This window comes from Lissotriton vulgaris, chromosome 9 (assembly GCF_964263255.1).
Source record: "Lissotriton vulgaris chromosome 9, aLisVul1.2, whole genome shotgun sequence".
Lineage (NCBI taxonomy): Eukaryota > Metazoa > Chordata > Amphibia > Caudata > Salamandridae > Lissotriton > Lissotriton vulgaris.
In genome coordinates this window covers 33,535,277-33,549,335 of record NC_141697.1, presented here as the reverse complement: position 1 = coordinate 33,549,335, position 14,059 = coordinate 33,535,277, and the positions used below count along the sequence as shown (strand labels likewise).

Genomic DNA, 14,059 nt, shown 5'->3' with positions numbered 1-14,059 from the left:
GTGATGTCCGCAACAATCGCTCTCCTCGGAGTGGCGCCAGAAACTGTCAATCTGCCAATCTGCCATGGCAGCCTCTTTCGTCCGTGGCTCCGCCTCTTTTGCGGTTCAGGCCTCTTTCTGGAAGCGTGACTCATGGCCTCTAGTCCTATTGACGCCTCCGCCTTCTGTTTACAATGACTGCGCGGCGTCTCAGAACGAGGCTTGACCCGCACGTCTGCCTCCGGCCGTACGTACGTCCCCTGGCTTCCCTCCACGGCGCCGTCACGTCCGCGATGCAGCGGAAGTCGGCGTTTGAATCTTCGGCGGTGCAGAAACTTCAATAGTGGCCTGGCAGCTGAAGTGCCCGGCTACGGTAAGCGTAGGACCGAGGTGGAAGCAGGACCGGAGCAGACTTTCAGAGAGGACCGCGTCCCGAGCACGGCGCTGTGAGTGACGGCCAGGGAGAAGTGTCTGCACATATGCCCAGGGCTGCTTGCACCCTCGAGTAAGAGCACCAGACGCCTTCTTGTCAGGGGCTCCCAATTCCAGTCTCGTCACCACTGCTACACTATTTTCAAGGGATTGTCATTTTTTTCCTCTGGACTGCAACTCCCAGCATGCACCGGAATGTTAAATGGAAGCTCATTGTTTTTCAGCCGTGACAGGGGGGTGGGTATACTGATCTTACCTGGTAGCAGGTTCTAAAGGTGAAGGGCAACTAATAACCATGAGGAAGAGAGGCTGTTCCCTGCACTCCGGAGAGGGAGACTAATGGCTATCCTATGGAGCAGGGCTTTAAGTGGGCTGAAAAAACTGGGGAGTCTCTCAAAGGGGCGTGGTCAGTGTAATTAGGGGCGTGGCTTTAAATCACTTACGCAAAAAATCTGTGCTTAGCATAGTGTGCTGCCCGACTTGTAATTTGCTGTTTCCGTCATTGCATCCAGATATTTGATACAAGTAACATCATACCTACATTAAGCAAGGGATATTGGCTTTGTCAATGGTTATTACTTGCAGAAGATAAATAAGCTGCAACTAGGACTTGTATATAATATTGACAAAGCTTCCGATTAAATCCCTGGTGACCCTACCGCAATGTTGCTGCTCCTGAGTTTCAGAAAGAGAAGGGAAATCCAGAAAGAAAATGACTCTTAAAGGATTTCCCCCCCCCCCAACGCTCCCCTGGCATGACGTCATGCTGTAACTTCTCTACTACTGAGAAGTGAGCAGAGTACACCCATGTGCCTGCTGTCTCGAAATAGGTCTCTATCAGGCTTTGTTTTGCGCCCTGGCACTTTTTTCCGGACTGCAGTGACAGCAAACAGCTGTCACAGCAGTCTGGGAAAAAAACGGACTGCCTGTGTCAGGGCTCAAAACAGAGCCCGATAGAGACCCTTTTCAAGGCCCTCTGAAAAAAACTGCCGGTGCTCAGACCCCTTGAGACCCGGCCCACTTAAAGCCCTGCTATGGAGGACTATGCACTGTGAATAGAAGTATCATGAAGAATGGGAGGGGCTTCAGTGCATCCCTGCGGTTTGTTTAGCTTTGAATGGTTAGTTATGCTTCCGGAGCTGTGCTCGATGAAAGCAGTGTTTTTTGAACAATTTGACGGGGAGACTTCTGCACACTGAGGTATTTACTCTTCCTAATGGGTGCTTCTGCCCCATGATGTTATGGGTGCTTCCATATTGTCTCTTGCATGTCTTCTCCCCCTCCCACTTCTCACACCCGTCCTCCGTGTGCCGCTTGCCCAACCCACTCTTCCTCAATCCACTCCTCCATTAGTATGTGTGTGTATATATATATACACTAGCAGCCCGTCCGACCTTGTCCGGGAGAAACAGGCTTCCACCGCCCCGCCCGCCCCAACATTGTCCAGCAGCCCGGGCCCCTGCCTGCCCCGACATGGGTCCCATTACCTCAGCCGCCGCTCCTCCCGCCTGTCCGCTGCTGATATACTGCTTTAAATATGTCTGTTCCTCTTTGCAGAGGTGTACAGCTGACCAATCCGTTCTACAGAGTGTACATTGGCTGGAAAAACTTGCATCATAGCTAATCTTTTTGGCCTAGAGTATGTTAATGATTGCTGTTTCACCATAAAAACACAGGATTATTCTCTTTTCTCCTGCGGCCCGGGCCCCCGCCCAACCCGTTCCCCGCCTGCCGCGACATGGGTCCCCTTACCTCAGCCGCCGCTCCTCCCGCCTGTCCGCTGCTCCTCACGTCACCGCTCCTCCCCCGCGCCATGTCCGCCGCTCCTCGTCGCGCTTTTGGACACAGCTCCTCCCCGCGCTCCTGACGTGAGCACGCATGTCGCGGCCGGCGCTACTTCGGAGGGACTACTTTTTTTTGTACTGTACATTTTTTTAATAACGTTTCTTTTTTTAAAATTTATATAGCCTATAACCATCTACACACCCTGACGATTCCAACGGTGTATCGGGTGTGTGGATTGGCGCTGTGGTTCCCGAGTTTACCCGCCTCAAAGGCTGAAAGTTCTTCCTTTATTATAGTAGTATAGATATATTAATATATATATATATATATATATATATATATATATCATTATCCCAGGACATGTCGACACGTAAAATGGCTTTTAATAATGCTGCAGAACAGACGCTGTGCTATATACAGTATGGCTAAAAACAATTGCCGATCGCTCTCATTGGTGAGACCTACTGGATTTGGTTTTGTTAATGCTTGTTTCCCTCATGTCCTTGGAACAAAGGCAGAATTCTCCTTCAAGCAGTTGTCAAGTCTTGATCTTTTTATGAGAGCCCTTATAGTACGAAACTCTTTCTTTACAATGATGTGATTTAAGGCGGTGGCGTTATCCTTCTCAGATGAGATCTGAAGTGATATTATTTGCTTTTCCCTTTGACGGGGAGTAAAGAAGCAGTACTCATACCTAATGAACGCATTTTCTTAGTGGGTAAAGTATTTGTAATTTTAATCCTGTGCCTTTATTTTACGTAAGACCTGCTATGTTTGTAGGTATGAATTTAATGTAGTTTTACTTTTTCCCTCAATATGCCTCTTCTGAACATGCAGGTAGCAAGAGTACCTAGCTGCTGATGGCCACTGCTTTGCACGTTTATAGAGACCTACAATGAACCATTGGTATGGTTCTGACTACCTCTACTTTCTTTCAAAACTTTGGATGTAATCAGTTTATTGCGGGACTTCTATATCACTTTTAATAATTAGGCTTGTGTTAATATTTGAAATACTCTTTCCCTTTTTTCTCACTTCCTGCAGCCTTTAGTTTTGCTACCCGAGGACACTTTGCCCCTTCACTCTCAGTTTACAATCATTATTAAAAATACTTTAAGATACCAGCAATGGCTTTCAAAGAATGAAGAGGCCTTAGCTCCCCAGTGCTTGCAGAAAGACTTAACAAAAGTTGGGTTTTCTGTGTGTTTCTGAAGTAGAGATGGCTGAACTCGGCGTTTAGTATTCTAAGTGTTCCATAGACACGGACGCTCCACTCTGCCTCTGTTGAGATGCTGATGCACTTGGAGTACAAAGTAGAACTTTGTTTGCATGTGAAAATTGTTGATGTAGCGGACCATGAAGAGGACAGATTAAGTTAGTTTCATAGTACAGAAGTAGGTTTACCAGTAGGATCTGCAGTTTTTGTTCTGAAACTAACACACTGAGGTAGAGAAGTTCTCAGGTGGATTGTACAGCCACCATAGGGACTACTCTGATTTACCTAAGATTTGTAGCAGTATGGATCGAAGAGTAAGGAAATGTCAATTGATGTTCTTACAATAATACACAAAAGGAACAACGTTGTGTTGAATGGCAAATGGAATACAGCATAGTTGATATTGGTAAGCAGAAATGCCGGTTTGCTGTTGAAGTGTTTATATTGTTAGGAGTCCATGCTCAGTGGGCCCAGGAAGCAAATGGAAGTGGCAGGAACAGTCTGGGTATCCAATCTGTAGATTGCGTTTAACTATACCAGAAGGACCTCTTTTCCCTAGCTTCCATGGGCATTAATATAATATGGTAATATCCCTTTTAAGTTCTCTGCCTCACACAACACACCCATCGGCTTTAATACTTATGTTTCTAACAGAATACACCAGATTTTGGTGAAATTACTTGGCCTTAAAAACCGGACAAAAAAGACACATAACATAAGCTGATGAATCACACAAGCTAATTGGTGGAATCCCATCACTAGGCTGTTCCAAATAGTTGAAAGGTTTACTTTCTGAGTGTTGGGCATAGTAGATATCCACAAGGGAGCTCTGAAAAAATAACTGTTCCTTCTGTCAGCATAAAATGCTGAAATCTGGTTGTTTTGAATTCCCAATACGTTAATATTTTTTGGCATTGTAGGTCCAGAAAAAATGTTTATTCAAAGGGATTGCCGGAGGCCAGTCACACATTCTTAAGCTAATTTAAGAGTTACCTGCAAGATTGACAAACACCTACCTGTAGCTACATTGCCAACCTAGCTCTAGGCAAGAAACCACAGTCGTAACATGAATACATATGTAGTGCCCAGCAAGGCAGCGTAAAGATGACTATAAGGGCAAATCTCAGCTATTTTATTTCTTAAACTTGGTTTGAACCAGAGCGTTCTTCAGGTTTGAAAACCACAGTTCATAATTAAAGTTGTTTCTTGAGTGCTGTTGTGTATATATAATCTCTATCTATCAATACATTTGCTCAAGTAAATCATGAATTGATACTGAAAGTCCTTCATTGCTGATCTTAAACAGTTGTCAGTACCGTATCTAGTGTATTCTAAAGTTCGAAAGCAAAATTGATTCAGTAAAAAGTTGTTTTAAATGTAGTGCTATTTTGCATAGATGGCATGCAAGTTCAAGTTCAAGAATTTATATAGCGCACTACTCACCTGGAGGGTCTCAAGGCGCTTGGGGAGGGGGTTCATTATTTATCGAATAGCCAGGTTTTAAGTTCTTTTCTGAAGGAGAAGTGGTTCTGTGTAAGGCGGAGGTGAGTGGGGAGTGAGTTCCAGGTCTTGGCCGACAGGTAGGAGAAGGATCTGCCTCCCATGGTGGATCTTTGGATATGCGGAACTGCGGCGAGGGCTTGATTGGCGGATCTAAGTTGGCGGGAGGGAGTGTAGAAGGACAGCCGGGTGTTGAGGCATTCGGTCCTAGTTTGTAGAGGGCCTTGTGTGCGTGGGTGAGGAGACGGAACGTTATTCTCTTGTTGAGGGGGAGCCAGTGAAGATCTTTCAGGTGGCCGGTAATGTGATCTTGGCGAGGGATGTCCAAAATGAGACTCTTTCTGATGCGTTTTGGATGCGTTTGAGTTTTTTCTGTAGTTTGGTTGTGATTCCGGCGTAGAGGGTGTTTCCGTAGTCCAGTCGACTCGTGACCAGTGCGTGGGTGACAGTTTTTCTTGTCTCGGAGGGGATCCACCGGAAGATTTTTTTGAGCATACGAAGTACGTTGAAGCAGGAGGATGAGACGGCGTTGACTTGTCTGGTCATCGAGAGTGAGGAGTCTAGGATGAAGCCAAGGTTGCGTTGTGGTCTGTGGGTATGGGTGCTGTGCCCAGAGCCGAAGGCCACCATGAGTCGTCCCAGGCAGTGGGGGATGATCCTAGGATGAGCACCTCCGTTTTGTCCGAGTTAAGTTTTAGGCGGCTGTTTGTCATCCATTCGGCTACTTTCATGCCTTCGTGAAGATTGGTTTTGGCGGTGATAGGGTCTTTGGTGAGGGAAAGGATCAGCTGGGTGTCAGCGTAGGAGATGTTAAGGTTGTGTTGACGCGCGATGGATGCGAGTGGACTCATGTAAACATTGAAGAGGGTGGGACTGAGTGATGATCCTTGTGGTACACCGCAGATGAGGGGTCTGCTGTGTGTTTCTTCAGGAGGGCGCTGACTTCTGCGTGTTTCCAGCTTTCTGGGAAGGTAGCAGAGTTGAAGGAGCAGTTGATGACCTCACGGAGATGGGGTGCGATGATGGAGTCTGCTTTGTTGAAGATGTGGTGGGGACAGGGGTCGGTTGGCGAGCCAGAGTGGATGGAGTTCATTAGGCGAATGGTGTCTTCAGTGGTGATTGGGTTCCAGGCGCTGAGGTTGTTAGAGGGCGGTTTAGGTTCGGAGGGGGGTGGAGAGGATTGTTCGCTGGGGATGTTCTAGAAGCTGTTATGTATGTCGGCAATTTTGTTGTAGAAGGAGGATAATGAATCGCATAGGTCTTGGGAGGGAGTGATGTTGTTTGAGGCTGCGGTGGGGTTGGTGAATTCTTAGACTATGTTGAATAGTTCCTTGCTGTTATGGGCGTTGTTGTCGAGTCGATTCTTGAATGCTGATTTCTTGGTGGATCGAATCAGTTGGTGGTGTTTGCGGGTGGCTGCCTTGAAGGTGGTCATGTTGTCGGTGGTTGGGTTTTTTCTCCATGTTTTCTCGAGAGTACGGCATAGCTTCTTGGATTTCTTAAGGTCATCGTTGAACCTTTTTGCTGTCCTGTTTGGTGTGATGATTTTTCAAAGGTGCTAATTCATCAGCGCTGTGAGTGATCCATTGTTTGAGTTTGGTGGTGGCTTGGTTTGGGTCCGATGAGAGGGCGGGTGGGTTTTGGTTGAGCGATGAGAGGAGTTGGTCGGTGGTGATTTTGTTCCAGTTTCTTCGAGGAATAGGTTGTGGGGGGTTGTGGGTCGAGGTGGTTTTGTAGCTGAAGTGAACGCAACTGTGGTCCGTCCAATGGAGAGCTGTGGTGCGATCGAAGGAAATGTATTTGCCGGAATTGAAGATTGGATCGAGTGTATGTCCGGCTATATGGGTGGGGGTGTCAACAAGTTGTTTGAGTCCGAGATTGGCCAGGTTGTCAAGGAGGGTGGTGGTGTTGATGTAGTTTTTCTTTTCCAGGTTGAAGTTAAGGTCTCCTAGTAAAATGTAGTTCTCGGAGGCGAGGGCATGTGGGCTAATGAAGTCAGTGATGTCTTCGCTGAAATGTTTACGGGTTCCTGGGGGCCTGTAGATGAGGGTACCTCTAAGTGTGGTCCTAGGGTCGGTGTGGATCTGGAAGTGGAGGTATTATACTTAATCAATGGTTTTTTTTAAAAAAAAAATTTTTTTTAGACCCACTCAATGTAAAATATGGGGCTGAGTCTTGAGCCTATATTGGAAAATTCAGCATTGACCATATTGGTGGAATTCCCAAAAGGGAAGGGAAGAGAAGTAAGCTAAGGTATGGTAACGATGCCTCTGCAGTTAGCTTGGAACCAACTTTAGCAAGTGATGTGAAGTAATTTTTTGAACTTTCTATTTGGGCGTCTTAATTGTCCTTGACTGTCAGTATTTTCTGATAATTGATACTAGTCAGTTTTGTAAGTTACCTTGACTGTGCATTCAAAACAGTTATATAAATGCAGACGTTCTGGACTGTACTGCCCTCACCATTAAAAAAATAAAATCCTTATTCAATTTAACAATATTGGACCTACTGTTTTGCAGTGTTAGCTGTATGTCATAGCTGTACAGCTTATTATTTTGTGGGTGATGGTTCTCTCCCTCTTAATGATGTCCTTCATCTAGAAATGTTCCAGGGTTTTTCCTTCAAGGAGGAATTGCTGCCACAACTGTCTTGGTTTGGTTTACAGAAATTTAGTCTACTTAAGACTTCTCCAGGTGCCAGCTACGTCTCATTCATATCTCAGGGCTCGAAAAATCCCAAAAATGGTACTAGTCCTGCAGAACTAGCGCCTTAAAAAATGTCCTCGACTTAACTGCAACCTGCTTGACCTCCGTCTCTGAAAGCGGAGCAAATGTGACAAGATCACAAGATTTAAAGGCATCTTTATTGCTCATTAACTTTGTGAGCAATAAAAATGCCTTTAAATCTTGTGCACATAAATTGTATCACATTTACACTGATCTCCAAAACAGTGGAGCAAATGGCCGTGTTGGAGGTCCTTGTAGGAAATAAAAAAAATTGCAGGTTTATGGGAAAAGTGGTAACGGCAGAATGGGAAATATATTGGGTTACTGAAAGGTATGTAATCTAAGGCAAGACCAGGGATTGGTCTTCCACAACAGTGGTTCCTAACCCTTTGACGTATGCGAGCCCCTCCCCCTTTACTTATGATTAGACTCCGGGGACCCCCACTAAATCATTATTGAATCCTGGTACTCCCACTGAATCATTATTGAATCCGGGTACCCCCACTATCTTTATTGGCAGCCAGGGGCTCCGCCTAAGCATTTTCAATGATTTGAATTCCAAAACAATAACAAAATGGTTTAACCCCTTCTGTGCTGATGACGAGCCTAGGCTCGTCATGCAGCACGGTGCTCGTGTGCTGGTGACGAGCCTAGGCTCGTCATGAGCCGTGGAACGCTCACACGCGGGGCTAATTTCCCCGCTGTGCTGAGCGTTCCATTGCGCGGGCGTGGTCATGACGAGCCCAGGCTCGTCACCAGCACACGAGCACCGTGCTGCATGACGAGCCTGGGCTCGTCATGAGCACAGCGGCGCCGTGCGCGGCCTACCCTCCCCCCCCCCGCGCTGTAGGGAAATTAGCCCCGCAGCGAAGGGGTTAAATATTATTTTTAATTCACAAACAAATATAAAAAAAATACTAAAATTAAATGTGAATGTTGGAGCATGTCTCAATTCAATTAAGGTCACTCATCGTCCGTACAATATTCTGGTTGATGCACTTGCATCGCTCCCACAAATCAATCTGTGGATACAAACTTAATTTTTAACCTCCAATTTCAAATTTTGAGACTGTTTTAAAATTTTCAATTTAATGGTTTGCTTCTTCATTTATATACACCATATTAATCAACTAATATTTCCATTTTGTAAACAGCCTCCGACCCTCTGCATAGTCTTTGCGGACCCCTTAAGAACCACTGGTCTAGGTGGTCAGCAGTGGTGGATCATAAAATACATTCTTCTTGTCCTTTGTAGCAGTGGACACTTCTATTGTTTGGGTTTAGCTGCCAATGTGGCGGCATTTTTGACAAACCTTGGGACTAGTCCTATAAATCCAGAGGTAATTTCAGTTACTGAATTATGGGAAACAGTTTTGATTTGGCACCAGTTGATGCACTTAAGGGACCATGTGGATAAAGCTGCTTGAATTGAAGAATCTGACCCCAGTGGAACCGATAAGCTTGTAGTTCTGATATTAGATATTGGTTGTGTGACTCTACTTTGTGGTATTTGTTTCTTGGTATTTCAGTTAACCACCCTTTCTGGGTTTCATTGCTAGAATATTAAATATGGAATGTGCCCCCAATCTAAAACGAAAAATGACCAGATTTCCTCTTTCTGTGTTGAAATGGCTCAAGTATTTACAATTAGTCTGTCTTAGTTTCCGTTGTCGTACTTGCTTCTGTGTTTAAAAGGAGGTTGAACTGCATTAATCAAATCTCGCAGACCGCAGCATTGGCTTTCCTCCAAAATAAATCATTGTCTCTCCCTCACTGTGGTGCTTTATGTATTAAGATGTGCTTAAAGATTGCAAGGTGAGGAAAGCTTTTTTTTTTTTTCTTTTTTTTTCTTCGGGTTTGACTAGTTAATCATTCTGGAAGTGTGGTTGCTTGGGTGGCAGCCGCTGCAAGCGCAAATACTCCATTTAGATTAAAATTATCTTTAGATGTATAATTTAAATCTAAATGTTAATGATGACAGTACTCTGAATAATCCAGGGACTACTGCATCTGTTGTTAGAATTTTTAAACTTTTAAAAGAGATTAAATGTAATAAAGACAATTTAATTGTGTGTATTTTATAACTAACTATGATAAAGAGGGAGCTACCCTTTTGACAGGAAAAGAATTGGGTCAACAATCTTATGAAAACAAAAAACTCCTTCTCCTGAGTTTGGCAAATGATTAGTAATGCTAAATTCCCCTGGGGGCGTTTACATCAGTGGGAGGGACTAAATTATTGCGTAGGTTACCAAATTTACACCTTAATATGTATCAGACCAAAAGATGGCATGAAAATATTGCATACACAAATTAAAAGTTTTGTTCATTTATTATAAAATAATTGAAAAATAATACATTATTTCATCAAAACAATCTTGTGCACATTCGTCTTTGCTGTTGGCCAGCTATATTAAAAAACAAATAAAAAAAAAATGCTTTTAAGCATAGTTACACAAGTCTATATATACATCATATTTATTAGACATAAGGAACAAACTGTCGACGCAGCGTTTCGGTGCCTCAAACAATCTTGCACCTTCTTCAGGACTTGTTCATTTAAATCATATATCCAGGTTTGTATTTCCTTCCTGGCACTACCTTCACGGTCTTTTGAGCAGGTTCTCTTCAGCCCTTATGTTCTCCTAAGCAAGTTTTGTTTGCTTTCCACTTTTTCATTCTTATGTATCAGTTTTGCTGGTACTCCACCCGGGTTGATTAAAAATGGAACAACTTCAATCCGGTCCTATTTTCTTGGTGTCTAAGGGGTTGGAAGGGCGCCTCTGGGAGCTACCCGTCGCAGTTCTTCTCACCACTTTGTCTTTTATTGGTGAAAAGACCTGCTTTAAACTTGATTTCCTCCTTTTTTCTTTAGTGTGAAATCAAGGGTCATTCTGTTGGACTTTTATAAATTAGCTGCCAACTTTGTTTAGGGTAGCTGAGCTGTGTGGCGTCCTCCTCCCCGAGCTGTTTGCTCCTTTTCCCACATCAGCGCTTTTAGTTATCTTGCCTGAGTGCCTCTTGCTGTCTAGCCAATGACATAATTCTAAGGCATCGCACCACATTAGTAAAGCCTCGAGATTTAGAAGTTCACTTCTCGGATACCAACATGCTATGCTACTTTTTCATGCAAAACCGTTTCAATAGGGCATCTTTTGCCATGGATCCAATTTCTTCAGATTGAGAGTCTTGTTAAGAAATGCATCCCTGAACATCCACGGATGCCTTTTAGTAAGTCATGTCTGTACCCGCACAGTATTTCAAGTTCAGCTATGTCTATGTTGCTACCAGCATTTACCATTTTTCTTTCCTTGAGAGTTCAACAAACCTGGTCGGTACGAGGATTTCCAAACTGATTAAGTCTAATCAAAATGTTTTTGTAATCCAGTGGGACAATGTAAATCTGGTTAACACATTTATGTATTTCAATTCTTCATTTTGTGTGTTACACGTGCAGTGCACAAGAAATGTATCTACAGGCTGGCCATTAAATGAGCACATCAAACATACACGCTATAAAATCCCCTAATGTTGCGGAGTGCCTAATAGCTGCTGCTTAAAAAAAAAAATTGTGCACTTGGCCAAGATGACAAGATGAGCTTATAAGGAGAGAAGATAGTGAAATATGTCACTCAACGCAGTTATCAAGGGACCAGATACTGCTCCTGAACGTCTGCTGCTTCTCAACATATTAATGTCGGTGTAGAGCGTTCAATCCACTGACCCATCCTGCCAGCTATCTAGTGTGCCCTGGTGTCACTAATCGGTGACTATGGTGAGCCAGGTGGTCATTGCCTGTCTACTACCCTTTACTTAACCAGACTGATTAAATCAATCCTACATGAATGAAAGCCATAATTTGGATCAAACAATTTGTTGTGGGTGAGGTTTACATTTTCATGCAAGTCCAAGAGCCTTCAATGTGATTATCCTTTACTGTGAACTAGGTTGACTTGGAAGGTAGTTTTCCCGCCAAGAATCGGTGTTCCTGCAATGTTTTGCCCTTTTGATAGTGCTTTATTTTGGTAGCCTGATAGCTGTATAAATAAACGTTAGTTGCCATAGTCTTGAGGTAACCATCCATCCTTTCTCCCTTTACAATTAGGTTTTACGTCCAGAAGAAAAAGTAGCCTTTCATGGGGAGCTTGCTTTGTTGCAAAGATGCTTTGACACCTGCCCCAACTTGTAAACTCATGAAGAGGTCACCATACCAGAGTGCTCCCAGGTTTCTTACCTAAATTGTTATGAGAACTCAGTTGCCTAATATGAAAAGGGTAGGCAGAAGGTGTCTTTGTTTTTTTTTTAATAAACTGAGCTGTTTAGTTGGAGGATGGTTTACTGCTCCTCACCCCAGTGCTTCTAAGACCTTTGCTTATGGCTTCAAACTGTTTGTTACCCCATAACACAGTTATTACTTCATGGCATCCACGTAGCAGTTGGTTTGGGAGTAGTAGATGTGAAGCATGTTCTTGCAGTGTTTTATATAAATGTTAAAGTAATGAGGGTCTCGGCAGGTGACCTCGTTGCCAGCGAAGAGAAGATCTCCCATCCTCAACCTTTATGTACCCTTATCAAGGAATGATAAACATTTTGTTTGTTGGTTTGATGTTGGTCACGGTTTGAAGTCTCTGGAACCAGATGTTGTCGGTGTCTAATGTGACAGAAGGGTTGAGTTGAATCGGCAAGCTGAGGGATCCCTCTTTAGCTAACTCCAATAGATTGTTGCACATGTTTACAAGTGTGCTCTTTATGTCGTGTGTGCGTGGCTGTCTGGAATGATGTTATGATTCTGTGTTGTCTAGTGACATTTTGTCGTAATAATGAGATCTGTGGAACGTCTGTAAGAGTGGAGTAGTTGTGTGGTGCACCATGCAGTTGGGGGGACTTAGTGGTCAGTTTAGCTCCAGTTAATATTCAGACTGAACTGTTCCTATCGGAGCAGTGTCGAGGCTGAGTTGCCTAAGGCAGGTTCCAAACATGAGGTGGCATGTTGTGCAAAATAACAAGGGACTAGGGGGCAGCATGATTAATTACTAGTGGCTGGGATTAATTCAGGCATTCCATTCATTACTTTTTCGTATACTTTCGGTCATGGAACATAGACCCGATGGCTGCAGGACAAGTTTGAGGCTCTAAAGGAGCTTGGCGCACATTGTCTGGGAAGTCACTGTGGTATTTTGTTTGTGTCTGAAGTCAATAGCTGCTGCTTTTTTTCTTCTTCAATGACGGTAGTCAGAGTTTTGCAGAATTCCTTTGGTTGGGATGTGTAGGAGGCTTAGAACACAGGACAGATTAATTTTTGTACTACATCAAGGGGCTTCTGTGCACTGTTCCGGTCTCTTAAGTACTTAGGGCTTCATGTACAAAGTGTTTTAGCCGTCGCAAACCCTCAGATTTTGTAAATCTAAGGGCTTGTGCCTGCTAAAACACTATTTGGAATGTATTAAACCCAATTAAAGATTTGGAAAAAGTTTTCCGAATTGGTAAATTGGTTAAGCAAACAAAAAGGAATTTGTATCGGAGAGGGCTGTGTTTATGGAATCCCTTCAAATTGCGGTTTCCTTATGTTATGTTGCAATGTTTTGAGACCGAAATCCAATGTGTTTTGAAATTCAAAGGATTTTTAGAAGAAATCTTTGCACCTTTACACTTTACCAAATGTTGATCCTTCATATGATTGCAGGTTGTGTTCCTTGCCTACCCCCCCTTTACAGTATGCATTTGCATTGTGCTTGTTTGCACTGTACCAGTCTATATTTAGCCACTCAAGTCTTTTCAAATAAGTCACTACTAGCTTGTATTGCATTAATATTAACAATTATGCTTGTTGCATGGATCAACAAAAAATTTGCAATGCAATAGGTCTTGCATTTGCGAGAGTTCATGCTATTGGCATTGTATAAATGACCATGTCTTTTATTCATCTGTTTTGATAAACAGGCCTTCCTCTGCTCGAGCTTGGCTCAGCAGCAAACTGGCAGCATTCATATTGTGATGCCCAGGTCGAGAAAGCTGGTACCTGGTGTACCGGTGTTTCACATAAGTCCCTCTAGAAAGGTGGAATCATATCTCACCCGCCAGTTACTGGCGGGAAGGTATGAGGGGGGGAATGCCAGTCCATGATTTCAAAATAGACTACTTCCCTTGTCATTTGGCTTTTTGCTCGTGCTCTAGCTCAGCTGGTGAGGGCGCTTGCTGGATGAAGAAGAAACGTTAAAATACCCAATGGTTTATTAGCAAGTGAAAAGCTGCCCAGGCCACAGAGGTGATCATGTTGTGGTGCCCCTCAAATAAAGGACATTAATTGCATTCTAAGTCTAACATAGGAAGAATCCTAATGGTGAACTCAAAGGTTCCGCTCACCAGTAGCTCCTTGACCCTCAACCAATAGGATTGTAACCTGCTCAAGCAGAGACCGATC

At 43.8% G+C, this 14,059-nt stretch overlaps 1 protein-coding gene across 3 annotated transcripts in view; it reads left to right on the top strand.

Annotated features, from left to right (window-relative positions):
• The first annotated feature begins 271 nt into the window (after positions 1-271).
• Positions 272-14,059, top strand: part of G2E3 (G2/M-phase specific E3 ubiquitin protein ligase) — a 446,104-nt gene continuing 432,316 nt past the window's right edge. The window contains exon 1 of one of the 3 annotated variants that reach the window (XM_086936985.1): positions 272-484. The gene's annotated coding sequence lies outside the window, so the exon portion shown is untranslated. The remainder of the gene's footprint in view (positions 485-14,059) is intronic. The other 2 variants (XM_086936986.1, XM_086936987.1) reach the window with 2 other exon arrangements.